Consider the following 17357-nt stretch of genomic DNA (forward strand, 5'->3'; position numbering starts at 1 on the left):
TTTGATAACCATTTTCCAAAAAGTGAAAGGCTTTTTTATAGTAGAGCAACCAGATGTTCCCCACTAGAAAAAGGAGTTAGCTTTATGGGCAGTTAAGCGGAATAAGAGATTTTGAAGTGTTGAGAAACCACTTCATGGCTACAAGAAACACCTATGGAGGTTGTATACTCTTTTTCACCACAGACTTTTATGAAGAGGCTAGACACAGCCAACGTATATATAAAAAGCTTTTTTTTGTTTTAATTTATGAGAACACATTAAAAATGGTTATTATTTGTAAAAATATTTCCTTATTATAATTTTTTTTCTACCTAAGGGCACAAAATTCCAGGTTTCTGGAATAGTGGTATCTCAGCTGCTTTAAGACCTGCTCAGCAAAATACTGAAGTTACCTGTTAGCCTTCAGCTTAGGTTTTCCTAACATTCAGCAGCTGCAAAACTCACCTTTCTCACATGCTACACGCTTGATGCTATAAACACCCTCTCTTTTTGCCAGCATTGTGCACAAAAGTAAGCTAACATTTTGCTAAGAGACCTGCCAGCCTTTTGCATGATACCATCTCTGTGATGCCCCAACAACACATGACTATAGAAACGGCTTTCTCAGCCTCCTAACCATCTTCCTGATTTGAAACCTCCGTTTTTTTGTAAGGTATGTTCAGCCTGCATTTTTAAATGAAGGAAGGAAGAATTAAACTACTGTAATTTTTTTGCACTAGACAGATTTCTAAGTCTCAAGTGGGTTTAGATGCACGTTTCACGGTAGACGGTATTGGGGACCATTCCTAACAGCTTTACACAGGTGCCCACTACCTCCATTTCCACTGAGAAGGGAGTCTAGCACTGAAGGTTATTTTTCCCATTTCTAATACAATTGCACTACCAGGCTATTTAATTAAATGGGCACTCAAAGCTAACGTGTTCCCTCAGGGTAAATCTAAATTGCAATGGGAAGGTATGACTGCAACTTATGTAGGCATACCAAGCTGAGCTTCCACCTCATGAGTATCAGTAGCAGCAAAGCTATACCTGAGCGGGCTTCATTGCGGACTGTGTCACTGCACACATATTCACACAACTGTGTCACCTCTGTATTTTTTACAGGGGCTAGATTAAAACTAGCTACAGCAGAATCAGGGCCAGCATCGGACTCATGAAATATTTGAGAAGATAAGATAGAGAGTCCCTTCCCCTTCCAATCACCCAGTGAATTTCTACCTAACTTAATTTCAGAGCCTTCGTAACTGCTCCTGTTGCTTGCCCCTGAAGCCAACAGTGTTTCCATGTGCTCATTTGCAGCAAAGGTACACTTTTAATAAGTATGCACTGTCATACCTTGCAGTCTTTTCATGTCAGGTGTTTTCATGGGTGGTCACCTCTCCATAGCAGAGCCCAAGGGTTTATTTAATACCTTGCAAATTGATTCTTCCTCATGAGAGGGTACTGGCTGGATGCCACTGAAACAGAAATAACCACGTTTCCGGAGGTGAGATTGTTTGTATTTATTCAATAAGCTGCATCTTCACAATATTCTGTTATTGGAAATCCAAGTATTTTCAGAAATTAACCTTTCGACAGAATTCTGACAAGGCAGGATGTTTTGCTGATAGATGAACAGCATCCTGACACACTTAAACAGATTAATATTTGTGAATTCTGACATAATTACTGATTTCCTCAACAGATTTAAAGTCTAAGTTTATCTTCATGTTAATCCAATTTCATGCCTAGAACAGAGCAAGCACAACAGAATGTCTTTCGTAACCTTCTGATATCATTAATTATTGCTACATTGGGAGTTACAGCATGGAACAAACAGGTTTTTAAATGGAAATCATTTGTCTCTCAGCAGGGAGACTCAACAGTTTTATTTCCTTCAACACCAAGCTGCATTCAAGTAATCTCGTTTCATGGTGATCCTCCCTTGACAACCTGCAAGTCAATGGTGAAATCCCATCTATTTTGTCCCTGGATTGGTCAAATATGCTGCCCATCAGGGGAGGTGTCTATTTCCTCTCCTAACTGTGGAGGAAGGGTTTTCTATACGTTAAGGCCACGCTTTCCCCAAGCTGTGGGCATTTGGTCAGGTTTCCTGGTGATTTTCCACAAAAGGAAATCCCCTAACTCATTAAAAAAAAAAAATAGATTAATTGACCGGTTCAGTAACAAGCTGCCCCAGGACCCAATAAACTTTACAAAGGGTACATTCCAATTACGACTGGGCTCAGCATGAACCTGATAAGTAAGCCAGCATAATCTTTCTCCAGCATTAAGAATTTTTTTTCCTTTTCCCCCATTAATTTAACTCTTTCTCAGCACTTGTGGACTGACTAACTTCTTATTTTCCCTTTCCCTGTGAATGTTAACCCTACTGAACAACTCCCAGCAACATGATCTAACGGTGGTTGGTTCAATAAAACCAACCACTGGTCTACAGTCACTTTCTTGGCACTGCTGTGGCCTTGTAAGAACGGTTAGCTACAGCGCTGCCTTCTTCCACACTTTGCCTGGTGTCAACAAAATGAATCCAGACCTCAGACCAGGACAGGGAAGAGGGAAAGTGATCTTCTCACAGCAGAAGCATCTGGTGGAGCAATTGGAATAACTTGCTAGCAGAGTACAGCTACAAGCCTGCCTTCACTATGTGAGAGGGTTGGGAGGGAGACAGGGTCTTTTGGTAACAAGCGTAAGCGCGACAGCAGGAGAAGGAAATAGAAGGCAGACATTAAGTTAGGGAGACAAAAACAAAAGTTACTGGCTACAAAACATTTGTTGTTTTATATTCTCATATGTTAGTTCACCATAGCATTAGATGATACAGACAGATAAGAAAGAGCATCTAAGACTCACGTACTCTTGACCCTTTTGCACCCATCCCTCTTCTAAGGCACTGTCCAGAAAAGCCTGATGTTTGGTAACACATACATGTCAGATGTGAGTAAGCCTGGTTAGCCAAAAAGAAGAGCTCCTAGGTTTAGGTCTTTGGAGCGGTTCCCCACCTGAGGCACCAAGCTGCATGCAGATACAGAAGACTCTGCGCTTCAACTCTTATCTCCTCTTTGCCTATGAGGAATATTGCGGAAGCTCAGGCTGAGAACGGGGTTGTCCTCAGGTACAAAAGAAATCATTTGACCACTCTGGCAGCGTCTGGATGTGGCTCAAACAATCATTAGGCATCTCCTCCAGAGACAGACACAGAGGTCAGGTGGAAGTGTCCCATGAACTGCATCTGCTCTTGCAGAACAGCCTGACCCTGCTGCCACACAGCCTGGCTTGGGTACCAAACCCAAACTGTTCCACTGGACTGAACGCTACTGATGCAAGACAACCTTTATTCACAGAGGCTTATTTAGAAAACATTCAATGATTAGCTGACTAGTCATGTAGAGCAAATTTACACACCTGCCTGGTAACTACTGCTGCTTTTAACACATAAAAATGCACAGAAATTTGTACAGAAGACACTTAAACTGTTTGGACCTACATCTACTTCTGCTCAGGTTTAGAATATAATTTTCATACATTTATTACACCTAGCCTGCACTGTATTTCTTATGAGAACAAGAATAGCTGTAATTATTGTTGTCAATCAAAGTTTCTCTGAAGTCCTCAGCTTTACTGTTTCAATAACTCATTTTTACCGGTGGCAAATGTCTTCAGCAAACACTAGAGCCTAATTTGCAGTTTGGTTCCCTTGTCATTTTCTGAGTCATCTTGGTGGAATGCTGTGAGGCAAGAGATTAGTTTTAGGACATTTATTCATCTTCCCTTTCGTTACATCTGAGGGCTGTTAAGAAATGTGGTTTCAATAGCTCAGACATATCCAAGGCATACTACAGTTACCGAAGGTGCAATGAAATACAAAGTTTATTCTACTTCAGTACAAAGAGAATACCTGATAAACTGTTCCAAAGTCAGCCTTAGCACATGCAGGTGCAGCTGTTATTGGTTTCACTGGAATTACAGTTGCTTACAACTGGTGCTGGATTTAGCCCCTTACAAGTAAACTCCTCAGCATCACATAGGTCTCAACTGTGATTGCACACCCATTGGTGTAAATCAGAAGTAATTCTATCAATGATGTGCAAACCTCAAGGTAAACATCGGCCTCCCAAAATAGCTAAGATGCCAAAAATAAACATGATACAATGCTGATGGATTTATAGGTGACTGACAGTTTCCTCCTCAGATTCTTAATCAGGTGTCACTGAGAGGTGCTAATATAATTAGGGATGAGATATGGATTAATAGAAGAAAATACCATAACCTCATTCTTACAATAAAACAGTCCGTACACTATACTTACCCGCAAACTGCACCATTCTTCTGGTAGCATGACATTTGCTAAAGCAAAAGCCTGTTGATAATCCTCTGTAGTCCTATATAGCGCTCTGCCATGGCTGCTCTTCCAAAGGCCATATTTATCCCCTGGGAAATATAGCTGTATTAATATGACATTTTGTCACAAATTAATCTTAAATAGGGGTAATATTTTTGACACTGAGTTGAAACTGGAACTAAAAGGCAGTTCAGGTGGTTAAAGTGGCAATATCCTGTAGCAGACTTATATTCCCTAAGATAATACTGTTATGGTGTAAGTACCAATGTACTGGGATGTACCAAGGGGGAAAACTGTGCAAGTCTTTCTTCATTTTAACAACAGACATACAGGATCATTGGCCTTCTACTCTTTATTACAGCTGATAGTATAGTAATGCCCACTGAACCCAAACATCAGAGTCTATGGTGCCAGGTGCGGTACAGAATAACAAACCTTGTGCTCAGAAAAAGCAGCCGAGACAGGTAATTAGCACCTCGTCTACCATCATGATGGGCTGCTGTAGAAAAGTAGACAGACAGTTTAAAAAAGATTATTTTTTTTTTTTTAAACTAATTTCTCATTAAAGCGATTAAAAGTGGCCTGGTCTGGTTTTTAATTGAAGTCCCATGGCACAAGTCAGTTGTGACGAAAGGGATTCTCTGTGATGTGCTCTCTTTCAGGCTGTGGAAGTTCCCAGGCTTTGTACAGTTCGTCAATGCCAGGCTAATTAACACAATGTAATCTTGCCACTTACACCCATTTCCCAACTCATTTGCACATAGCTTCCACTATTACAGAAATCAGGGTAAATTCATAATACAGATTTCCACAGGAGCTGACCCTGTTATACAAAGGATGCTGTTAACCTTTTCTATTCCATTCTGCCAAACTACATGTTGCTGATGGTCACTGAAGATGACTGGTGATTTGGTGCACCCAAATATTACCTTATGGGCACTTCAGTGTACATCTCAGCTGTTCTTCACCAATTGCATGTCATTTGCCTTTTTAATGGGATCATTTTCATGAAAACTAATGTCTTCTCCCTGGCTGTTTAACTCAATTCCCTCCTGAACCTGAAGGCTGCAGCCAGAGGCTATCCAGAAATATTTGTGTTATATGAAAGACCGAAATACCTACACTTCTAATTTGTTTAATATCTATCTTTGAGATGTGATGTGAAGCCCGCTGACCACTAGTGGTCATTAAAGATCCTATGGCACTTTTTGCAAGAGCAGAGGGTATTATTAACTCCAGGATCCTGGCCATATTCCAGTTTGGATAATTACATTCTACCGCACTAAAATTCCCCCTGCAGTTTCAAGTTGGGGAACTTCTGTTCTTCACTTCCTCTTTTAACAACCGGAGCGAGGTGTCGCTCGCGCTGAATTGCCAACACGTTCCAGCCCCGAGCTCAGGTACAGGACTCAGCCCACGGGTACACATTCTGCAAAATGCTCTGGGACTCGTTAGTAAGGAGGTGCGCAACGTGTGACCTAGAAAACCATAAAAACATAGCTCCAACCTCAGCGATACTGCAGGTTGATCACAACACTCACACGTTGCTGGACTTTATTTCTGGTAAATGCAATCAACATGAAAGGTCTGGGTATCTATCAATGCTGCCCTGAAACTCCCCAGACTGGACAAAGAGGTTTGCTGGTGAGCATTTTGTCAACTGCTCAAGCAAGTCTGGCTGAGACCTAAATTTCAGGCCTTTCTACATCTGAGCAATCACTTGGCTGTACTGAGCATCCATGAGTTTTTAGGTAACAAATAGATCTTCTGGAAATAGACAGTAAATTCAAGCACCCCCAATTTCTGTATTGGGGAAAACCAGAAAAATATTGATCTGAGGGGAGGGGGTTTTTTGTTTATCCAGCTGAGTTGCTTCCTCCTTCTAAGTGCAATGCATCTGTAAGAATGAAATCCATCTGTAGTGGGGCAATGAGGGATCGTGGGGGTGCCATTTTAATGTCCTAGAGAGAGAGGGAACATAGACAACGTAAGAGTGGGAAGCACTTCTGTAACTTTGTCAAGAGAAGCAAATCCACCATGTATTTAAAGGTTAGTTTGATTGATTAGGAAATCTAAGCCTGGGACTCAGAAATTATGATGGCTAAACAGACCAATTCACTGAACTATTAAAGAAACCTTGAAAATACTATTTCTATGTTCATTTGAGAGCAAACAGACAAAATTCTCTTCTCTGAATCCTTATGCTTCGCATAAGAAAGATGATACGCTGTAGATTCTGTTGCTCCAGGCAATTGATGAGGAACCTCTTTGATGTGCTTTGATTAATGCTGGCTTCTTTGATTCAATGATATTTGGTTCCAGCTCCACTTTAAAAAAAAAAAAAAAAAAATCCTTACGTGTGTGAAAACAATATTGCAGACAAATGAAAGAGGTATGAGAACCCCAAGCCAATACATCCTGTTCTGAGGCTGGTGGGAAGATACCCGGGCTTGCGAAGTGGAGATTTCTTCATTCTGTCTCTGGGCAAGTCACTTGCTCCAGGATTGAGAGGCAGAGGGTGACTGGGTCACTGCCCGGGAGGGAGACGGCCTCCGGGGAGGTCAGGAGTTCCTCCCTACAGCAGGAAAACTACAAAGGATGGATTAGAAAGAGAGGAAGTTTTGGGGGTTTTTTTACTTTGTTTTGCTCTTGTGAAGACACTCAAAATATTTTCAAAATAAATAAAGTAGGACTGGGGAGATAATTCTTCACAGTAGAGGTATTGCTTTTTTCTAGATCCAAAATGCGAGGGAATCGGGTCAGAACCACGGGTCTTTGCTCTTGTAAGAGCTTCTCAAATTCACAGGAAAACGAATGTCACCGCTGTTCACCAAGTCATCTGCTGCACACAAGTGTGATTGTAACCGAGTCACTGACAAATTACAAACATTTGCCACAATTTATTAGTCCCGTAAGTTTGGGGGTTTTTTTCTCTAGTGGCTGAAAAGAAAAAAACTGAGTCACCTCCAGCACAAAAATCTCCTCTTCAAACGCTGGTGAATGGGATGAGACTTAGGCCCTTGCGGGGTTTTCTTGTTTACCCCGAGAATGTAGGTCTACGGCTCTGCGAAGGCAGACACCGAGGACCATGATCCCTTCGCCGGCCGGGCCGCGGGCACGGGCTGGGTGCAGCTTCGCACCGGCGACGCGGCGCGCAGATTCGGCTGGAGAGAGAACGGAGCTGCCTGCATCCATCCGCGCAGCCGGGCGGAGTTTGCTTTACTTCTCTCCGCTCACCTAAACCGCCAAGGATTAGGTTTTACAGATTGGGCTGCAGCAGCATAAAGCCTCCTTTCCTCTACAGGAGGGTCACCCACTCGGCTGCTCTCCTTCGCAGCCCCACGTAAGTGGGACCTACCAGGTCTGGACGAGAAGATCCGTGTTGGTCGTGCCCGAGTCTCCCCTTTCTTCCAACGGGCTCACAGCGCTGGGACAGCCCCGCCGCCCGCTGCCACCAGCGGTGGAGAGAGAATCCCGCTCCGTGGGCGCAAATCTCCTTTCTCCCTTGATACATTCCGCTCGCTTTCATGGCAATTCTTAAAGCTGATTTTTCTAGAAACAATTCAGTTGTTGCCTGCGTAGTTATAGAAAAATCAGCGTTAAGAATTGCCATGAAACAATTCAGTTGTTGCCTGCGTAGTTAGCAGCCTTTCTTGCTCAGCCGTCTCCCTGTGAGATTCAGAATCATCCAGAACTTGTCAAGATTTGGGGTTTTTTTTTTTTGGATGTTGATGTACATTTAATATTTAGGTACATTCCTCCACTCCCAAGAGCACACTCGGTGGGAATGCGGGAAGATGGCTGGTTTGAAGGGGTTAGGCACTTGGGAGCGATTTTTATGCCTGAGGAGCATCAGCTCACCAGCCTTGCCCACCCCTTTCCCTTCCCCATCACGGTTACGATTAATCCTCCCACGTGCATTCTCCTGCACTCTCAGGCATCGCTGGTTAAAAAATAACTCCCACGGCCCAATTTATACAAGCCCGCCAGCCCGTTCCCCGAGCACTCGGTGTGGCTAACACAAGGGTTTTCCTTTGCCCCCCCAGACAAACGTGCCCTTCTCGAAGCCTGTGCCGCCCAGGCTCCCTTCCTCCAGCAGAAGTCTCGCCTGCAGAAGTGCTGGTTATGCTCCACACCCGGGTCTTCCCGGGGGTGCTCCGGGGATGATCCCCGAGTCCCGAGGGCTCTGCCTCGTGGGCAACTTGCAACTATTGGAGTATTTAGCTTACGGGCATTTTAAGCGAAAGTTGAACACAAAGACGACTTATTCTTATTTGCGTATGCGTAAGCCCCCCCTCAACCTTGAAACACAGAGTAAGTTGTTTAGGATCCTAAACAGTGTGCGTGTGTGCCAACGTATTAATAAATAAATAGGCAATTTGCAAAAACCCTACCCCAAAGTGACATTGGCAAAGAAACTGAGCTCTTACCCAGAAGAAAAGCAAATATTGGTCAACAATGAAAGTAGGAATCTTTGTACTCGGCAGCAGGGCTCTACAGAGGCGGGTGGGAGGTGGCAGGGCGGCAGAGCTCCTGCCCGCAAGGGTCCGGGCGGACGGCAGGCCCTGCCACGAGGCTGCGGCCAGGGCACGGACCCTGCTCTGCCGCACACCCGCCACGCTCCCCGGGACGGCCCCGCATCTGGGCAGCACTACAAGGTGAAAGCAGGACAGACACTGCCCTTAGAAGTAAAACAAACCAGAACAAAGCGGGAGACAAACGCTGAGCATTATGCTACGCATGGGAGCGGGGCGAAGCCAGTCACGGCTTTCCAGGTGCCGCAGCGAGGGGCTGCCAGCCGCTGGCACAGGGACACCGGTACGTCCCGCTGCCCCCTGCACGCACACCTCCTCTCACACAGCCGAGGCTAAAAATCAAGACAAAGCTGTGAAGCAAGCAGCATGAAAATTACCCCCCCAAGTAACATTTTAAATATCACTTAAATTATATTTAAATAGTATGACTATCTATTGCCATCCTTTGTACCTATTGCCAGCCATATTTTCTTACACTGGAGTTTGAGGGTATGAACATACTCAGACTGTGCCCTGAGATATTCATTTAAGATCATCACGCGGACCAGTGGAGAAAAATCAGTAGAGATTTTTGCTTTGAAACTACCAACACTTCAGTTTATTAGCCTGGGAAATAAAAACAACCCAACAACAAACCCTCAAGTTAATTATCCCAACCTCAGATGGGCTGAGTTATCGATTCCCTCCAGTGCTACAGGATTATCCACTCCCAGAGGAGCTGCACTGACAAGGGGCTCCGTCACACTTATTTGCTGATCTCTCCAGCATCAGGCGCTGGTTGGGGACCCCGACGAGTTAAGGCTCCAGCCCACAGCTCCTGCGTCCGCAGCCACCTCCAGAAGCGATGCCCGGTCGTGTCACCAAACTCCCAGAGACGGTGTGAGGTATCAGCTCCAGAATAAAACGGGCCAGCAGATGAAGAAAGGGGGTGACGAAGAGAATTAAAAGTTTCACTATACTTACGAAAAAACATTTACAAGAGTTCTGTCTACTCAGTTAATACAGAACTGAGAACTTTTGCTGCAGTCCACACATCCTTCCTAATTTCAAAAAATTTATAAACTATGGGCGAAATGCCAGACGTGGAGATGCTGCAAGTGCTTGAGATTTATCAATCGTTAAAGCCGTGTGTCTCTGCAAACTATGAGAAAGGTCTTGGCAACAAAATGGAAAAATCATAGTAAGAAAAAAAAAAAAATAGGGCAAACAAGATGCTAATGGGTTTCTTAAGTGGAGCCGGGATGAAAACCAAAGCTGGACTATTTCACAGTGGAAGCGGGGTATAATTTTCTGAAGCCTCTGCTAAAGGTTACCACACCAGCGTCCTTTGCTATATAAAGTCACTGTTGATGAGTAAGGAGCCCTTGCAGAGCTTAATCCAAAGGCTCCCGACGTCAGGAGGAAAAGTTCCCTTTGCCTTGCTGGGCTTTGGCGCAAGTCCTGACTCAGCAGCTGGCTGCACGTGGGGACACGGACCGCGGCGCTTCGGATGGGAGAGCATGCCATGGCTCCGCTTTCCCCGCCAGAAAGCCGGCGTCACCGCACACAGCAGCCGCTCTGCGGCGATGGAGGGCAAACTCACGGGCAAACTCCTTGAAAAGAGAGGATCGCGAGGACAGCCACCACCGGTGTTCCCCGTGACATCGCCAACGCGGCTGGACCTGGAAGGCGAAGGGAATACCGTAGGAAACCTGGAGGTACAGCCAGATGCAAAGAGAAAAACAAGAGCACGGAAGAGAAACAACCAAATGCTTTTAAAAATAAGTCTTAATTGAACAGAACGGGCAAACTCCTTGAAAAGAGAGGATCGCGAGGACAGCCACCACCGGTGTTCCCCGTGACATCGCCAACGCGGCTGGACCTGGAAGGCGAAGGGAATACCGTAGGAAACCTGGAGGTACAGCCAGATGCAAAGAGAAAAACAAGAGCACGGAAGAGAAACAACCAAATGCTTTTAAAAATAAGTCTTAATTGAACAGAAATTGAAAGGAGCCGGGGAGTACACTGTCGTCTCAGCCAGAGGTGGGAAAGGAAACATCAAACGGTGTCAGCCTGTGGTCTTGAATAGACTTTCTAAGGCTTTGCTGCTCTGAATCAGCACAAGAATCAGCAAAACCACAGTGGGCTAGAAATTTCTAGCACAATAAAGCTGTTCTAAGTACTACTGGAGCTTTCTTGAAAAAGTAAACAAAGACAGACAGATGGAAATAATTATAATCCGAGTGCTTGAGATTGTTGGAGTGCAGTTTTCAATTATCCCACATTGGCCTGGGCCCTAGAAAGCTATCCAAGCGGCTAAAGCTACAACAGGGGGAAAAAAATTCACTCCTGGTGCGAGCAGGTGGGAGGCTCCTGGGCTCCCAAACCGGGGCTGGTACCAGCAGCAACACCCCCCAGGCACGCAGGTGGGGCTTGCGCAGGGGCACTGGTGCCGGCACCCACGGGGCTGCAGCGGAGCGCTCCGTGCCGCGAGTCCGTGTGACACAGCCCGGGACCCCCGGCACCTCCCGCCCCACAGTAGGGCCGAAACCACGGAGCGGGACGTGGCGCTCTGCTCGGGGGTGAGCCAAATTCGGGCGGCTGCGGCGGGTTCTGGCAAATGCCCCCCTGGCTGGGGGCGTCCCAAAGCCCATCTCCTCCTCCTGCCTGCTGGTCATCCCTGGAGCAGGACCGAGAACTGATCTACCTGCATATCCTTCAGCTGCATCAAACAGGGAATTCTTACTTAAAAAATAAAAATTAAACAGCTAATAATACAAGTTTAAAAAGAAAACAAATGCCATGAGACTTCTTCCCATATGCAAGGAAAAAACCCCGTGTTGCAGATTTCTCACCCAAACCAGTTACCTCCAGGGTGCCCATCGCTGTTGCTGCTGTCGCTGACACCGGTTCCAGAAGCCACCCCAGACACAAGCGATTTTGTGTGGCATTTCCACAAAGTCACGGCTCTTGTCAGGTGGCAAGTAACTCTTAAAAACGGAGAGAACTGGACACGTGCCTGATGGCTAAGGGCTTGCTGGGGATCAGTATTGGGGTGGGGGTTTTTTGGTTCACGATAAAAACCCGTGAGCAGCATCAAATGACCACAGCTTTCTGCTGTGGGTCCTCAATCCCCCCGAGAGCCGGCCAGTGCCACCAGCCCTGCAGCTCCCCACGCCCGAAGCTTTGAGGAGCGCGATGTCTGTGAGCCCCTGTGAAGCTCGTCCCGGGCTCAGCATCCCCTCCCCACCCTGCTCGGGGCAGCCCTGCCCTAAGCCACAGCCGAGCCACCGCACGCGTCCCTGGGACGGGGGACGCCGGCGGTCCCAAAGCACATGCCCAGCAGGTGAGATTAGACAGATTTCTCTATTATTCAAAGTAGCTCAGCTTCTTCTTCCCCAAGGAGAAGAGAGTTGATGTAAATACATTTCTTCTTGCACCTTGGCCAACCCTGCCCTTCAAAGAGCTCTGTCAAGCTGCTCAAGATTGGATAACTATCTTCTGCTAACTCTCCCCTTTCTTAAAAAAAAAAAAAAAAAAAGAAGAAGAAAAAATCTGATCTAATTATAAATATTGAAAGGTTTATTTAGGCATATTTTCCATTGTGGAAAACACAGGGAAGCTCTGAAAGATTGGGAGGGGCGGGGGTGGGGGTGTCGGGGGGGGGGTGGCGTGTGTGGTCCCCCGCCATAGATTGGCTACTTATTACAACTTAATAATTTAACGTTTTTTGGGCATTTCCCAATTCATCCACATCATTCTTGTGCAAGAGCCAAGAGCATTTTTTGCCTACCTGGCATTTCCCAATTCATCCACATCATTCTTGTGCAAGAGCCTGTCACATTCCAGTAATTTAAATAAACTGCACTCCGTGACAGCAGGCCCAGAGGTTCAGAGCGCAGCAAATTTCCCTATATACCATTTTTGGCTAGAGGAATAAAAAAAGATCTTTAGGGAGAGACGGCAACAGCAGCTCGTATCTGGGATATATCAGCAGCTCCTTCTTCCCTGGGGTATGTGATTCACGGAGGAGGCTGCGTGGCCGCCCGACTCCCCGGCTGCCGTCGTGGACGATGGCAGCGAGTCCCAGCCCACGCCGCAAGTGCCACGGGCCAGGGGACGAGCACGGCCGACACCGACAGTGCCTTTCGTGAGAGTCCAGCGCAGTGAGACGCCGATGTCGGCACCGCTCGTCACGCCCGTGCCCCCGCGTAGACGGCTGCAAAACACGCAGCGGGACGATAAAGACGGGCTTGGGTTGGACTTGCTGAGCGTTAATATCCCTGCTCGGCCTTTGAGCCCGCTGCAGCCTCGCCAGCGGCGCTCCGGCCCGCTCGCCCCCCACGCCCGGCGGGGAGCTCGGTGAGGAGGAGCGCTGGCCTGGCACCGAGCCTTGGCAGGCCGGCCCGGGAGCGGGGAAAGCCTCTGCCCGGCTAGGCCAGGGCTCTCCGTCCCTGCTCGCCTCCGAGGCCGCCTGTTCCCGCCGAACGCCCCATTTCAACCGGGAAAGTGATAAAGTTAGACTGCCCTCTGCTTGCTGTGCCCCTACTTACATATCGCACAGCAAAACGGGGGGGGGGAAAGCGGGAGCGGGGCAGGGCAGTGGCAGAGCGGCCGCAGGCGCAGCCGGCCAGCGCGGCTGGGACAGGCTCAGGGCAGGGAAAAAAACAGAGGCACGGTAGTTCTGCAAAGACGTATGACAGCGCTGGGAGCGAGGAAAGTCTCTAGGGGAAGAATGGGAAAAAAAAAAATATATATATATATACACATACAGGATAGGAGAAAGCCGTAAGCCGGCAAAGCCGGCAGGTCCCCGGGAGCACGGTGCAGCATCATCCCCGCGCGCCCAGGGAGCAAAACAGCTCAGGAGCAGTTCTGGAGGTGATTAACCAAGTATTTACTGTTGTATGGAAGGGCAACGGGCAAGTGCAATGGTTTATCAAACCCGTCAAGGCCGCTGCTGTCAGCAGAGGAGAGGGGCAACTGGTGCCCCCCCTCAGACAGCGCAGGGGATAGCAGAGGAGGGGGCGGCATCCTTTCACCAGGAGCGCGTCTTGTAGCCAGTTAAACCCACTGCAATTCATTCCCTTGTTTAATATTAACCACGGAATATTTAGACTAATGCGAAAAGAAAGGCGTCAGGATAATGTAAAAGTTGATTTTTTTTTTTCTCTCTTGTTGTTTACTCAGGTTTTCCATTTCCCCCTGAACCGGGGGCTGCTGCAGTCCAGCAGCACTGGCTATTCACAGCTCCTCGAGCTGGAGGCTGAGGACGGCGAGCCTTCGCTTCCACTGCAGGCACTTCCCAAACGGGGTCCTTTCTCTCCGCCCAAATTAGCAGTGGGCCCAGCCTTCCACAAGGGCCAGCAAAGGCAGGGTGGGGTACGCACCCGCGCGCCGCCCCGAGCGCGGTCTGCTCCAGGTGTCAGCCACGGGCTCACCATTCCAGGATTTTATAAAAAAACTTAGCTAGAAATCTCTGCCAGTCAACATCTACAGAGAGCGTCGTGCCTCCCTTGCAACCAATCCGTTGTACCTACATCTACTATAGTCCAAATTTTGCAAAACAATTAACAAGGATAAAACATCGGTTATGGAAAAGACCGCGCCAGAAAGATCCGATCAGTGCGCGGTATAATGAAAAGTTACTGGCAGAAAATAAAGCTGACAGAAGTAAATGGGAAAGAGATTTAAACGCAAGTATCCCTTCGTACCACGGGGGAAAAAATTCTGGAGAGCGTCCCAAATCTCATTTATTTACGAAAACATTAGGAAAATTACTGCAAAACACGTTATCAATGGCCCATCGATGAATATAAACAGAAGCAAATGCAAAACAAGCAGATCCCGGGTACTGGAGAGCACGTGAGGGCACGGAAATTTTTCTGCATGCTCAGTGGAAACACCATAATTGCAATTGGAAGGACAACTAAATTTGAGCAAACTAAAGCTAGGCTTATCCAGAGCCCGCAGCGGCTCCTCGGGTTTAGGATCTGAAGGAAGCCAGCCCTGGGGAAGCACACCCCATCGGCCACACAAGAGACCCATCACCTGCCGTTCCTGGAAAACATCCCGTAATCCATTATTAGCCGCATGGCGGGATAACTACATGGGAGATGCTTTCCAAGAAATATTTAAATCGAGGTTATCAAGACTTCAAACAAATAAAACTAGGTCTCTGAAAGAAGTATTAGGACATTTTGGTCAGAACGTCCTTGGTGAGAGGTAAAGCAGTTAGACAGCCACCGCTGCCCGAGCGGCCAGACTGCCCACAGGTTGCCTCTCAGGAACCGCCATCCCCCAGAAGCTCCGTGCTGGGGTCTGCACCAGGCAGGGACAACCCAAAATCTTCTGGCCCTAAACACGGGCTCTGCTCCACCTTCCTGCCCTGTTGCAAGTCACCTACCCGGGCCTTGCTCGGGCGTATCAGCGAGCGTGAGCACATACGCACGTGCAAATATCCTAGTGGAGTCGCACTAAATCACAGATTTATCGGCCCATTTCCATTCAGAAATTATTCTTGAAAATCTACCCTCCCCCCCGCCCCATTGTTATACGGCTTTTATGCGACTTTGGCAAGAAGGGGCAGGAAAGAGGGTGCGATGCCGAAGAGGCCAGATTGCTCGCTGGCATTCTCAGTTTTCCTGATAATTTTGTTAATGCTACTGTAGCTGGAACAGACCAAGTCGTGAATTGCACCAAAATGAAGCAAAACCGTTTACATTTCCAAGAAGCCTGGCAGCAATACCCAGCAAACGTGGGTGAGATGCAGAGAAGCCAACTGACGAGACAGAAAATTCTTAACGAGTTTTAGCAACTCGTTTCCTTACAGCTTGTCAAGCGTCCACAACCTACCTTCCCACTACCTCAAATAATGGAAACTCTGCTTTCCAAGTCATTCTTAAATCTTGTAAATAACACACTTAAGCTTTAAAAACAACTATGGATACATATGTACTAGGAATAGTGTCAAAAAGAACGAGTTTGCAGCAAGATCCTTGAGGTAAATCTTATTTAGAAAAAACTGAACGGCATCTGATCGGGGTCATTAAGGTAAATCTCTAAATCAAAGTCTGTGTTAATTAGCTAACCACCCAGGACTTTTTACCAGGTTGGGATACAGTGAATTTTATGGGCATTTGATACAACAGACACTTTCTTTTGCTATTAGTATTTTCATATTTCAAAACGATGCTACTTTCTTCCCTCAGCCTCTCTAGGAGCCTGAAGTAGCAGAAACTCTGTGGAAACGTAGGGATCTGTATCAAGATCTTGCCCTTTCAGAGGGATTAGGGGACGCTATCCACCAGGCCTGTCGCCAAACACGGTTACCGCGATTGCGTACCAACGGAAAGCCATATGAACTCTTCCATTAAAGCCATTTACGTTATAAAGTCGTCTCTCAATTACCCAGAAATAATTACCAAACAGAAAAAAAAAAAAATCAACCCGGCCACTAATAGAGAGCATTACAGTTTTAGAGAAAAAAGCCCAACTAAACACACACACCACTCGGAATAAAGTGGGAAAGGGCGTACCAGAGCGCATGGATATTCAGGGGTTGGGGATTAAAATGCGGCACGTGGCTTTTTCCTGCTCTTGCACTCGGCAGTGCTGCATGACCCTGAAGTCTGCAATAAAGCATCTTTTTGACGTTACGCGCATGGAATATTCCCTCGCAGAGAGCTGTGCCGCTCTTCCAGGTAGATGTGCTCACGGCCAGCGTAACCCACCTACCCCCAGCAGGAAAACCACGTTTGCTTTCCTACCAGCCACCTCGTACGGGGGACCAGGCAGCAGTTTGGGGATGCCCGTCCAGGACCGCGCGCGGATGCGAGTGGTCCAACGCCCAGCCGCCCGCGAAGGCTGCAAGGTGTTTACGTTAGGGAGACGGGCGGACGCGAGTGGTCCAACACCCAGCCGCCCGTGAAGGCTGCAAGGTCTTTACGTTAGGGAGACGGGCGGGTAAAGCTAAGCAGCGTTTTCCACGTAAAGCAGGAATGAAACGCTGAAATGCTTGCTTTAAACAAACTTATAATGAAATCTGGGATTCAAATCTTGGACGGCTACTTGCCGAAAGTTGCAGGTGACTGTTTTAATACTTAGTAGCTTCAGCAGAGAAAACATTTACAAATTCTCGCCGAAATTCGAGCTACCCGCACCCGCTGTCCCCCCAGCCGCAGCAGTCGGATCCCAGCCGGACAGGCACCGGCACGCAGACGCCCACCGACATCAGGTCTGGCCCAGGAATCCAGCTTCAGTTATCCAGGCGCAAAAGCTCTCCCTCCTGGGAACATTTAGTGCTTTCCCCATTTTCGCTGGCACCTCAGCAGGCAGGTGAAAACTACTCAACTCTTTCATCCCCCAAAAGAAGTATTTCTACCACCGGCTCCCCCCCGCACAACGAAAAGGCGTGGTTACCATCTGTTCCCCTAGCTTGCCAAGGGCAGAGAAACCCACTTCATTCCTATGATTTCTAGGGGGAAAAAAAAAAAACCCAGCCG

Source organism: Aptenodytes forsteri, unplaced genomic scaffold, assembly GCF_000699145.1.
Source record: "Aptenodytes forsteri isolate BGI_AS27 unplaced genomic scaffold, ASM69914v1 Scaffold1, whole genome shotgun sequence".
Taxonomy (NCBI): Eukaryota; Metazoa; Chordata; class Aves; order Sphenisciformes; family Spheniscidae; genus Aptenodytes; species Aptenodytes forsteri.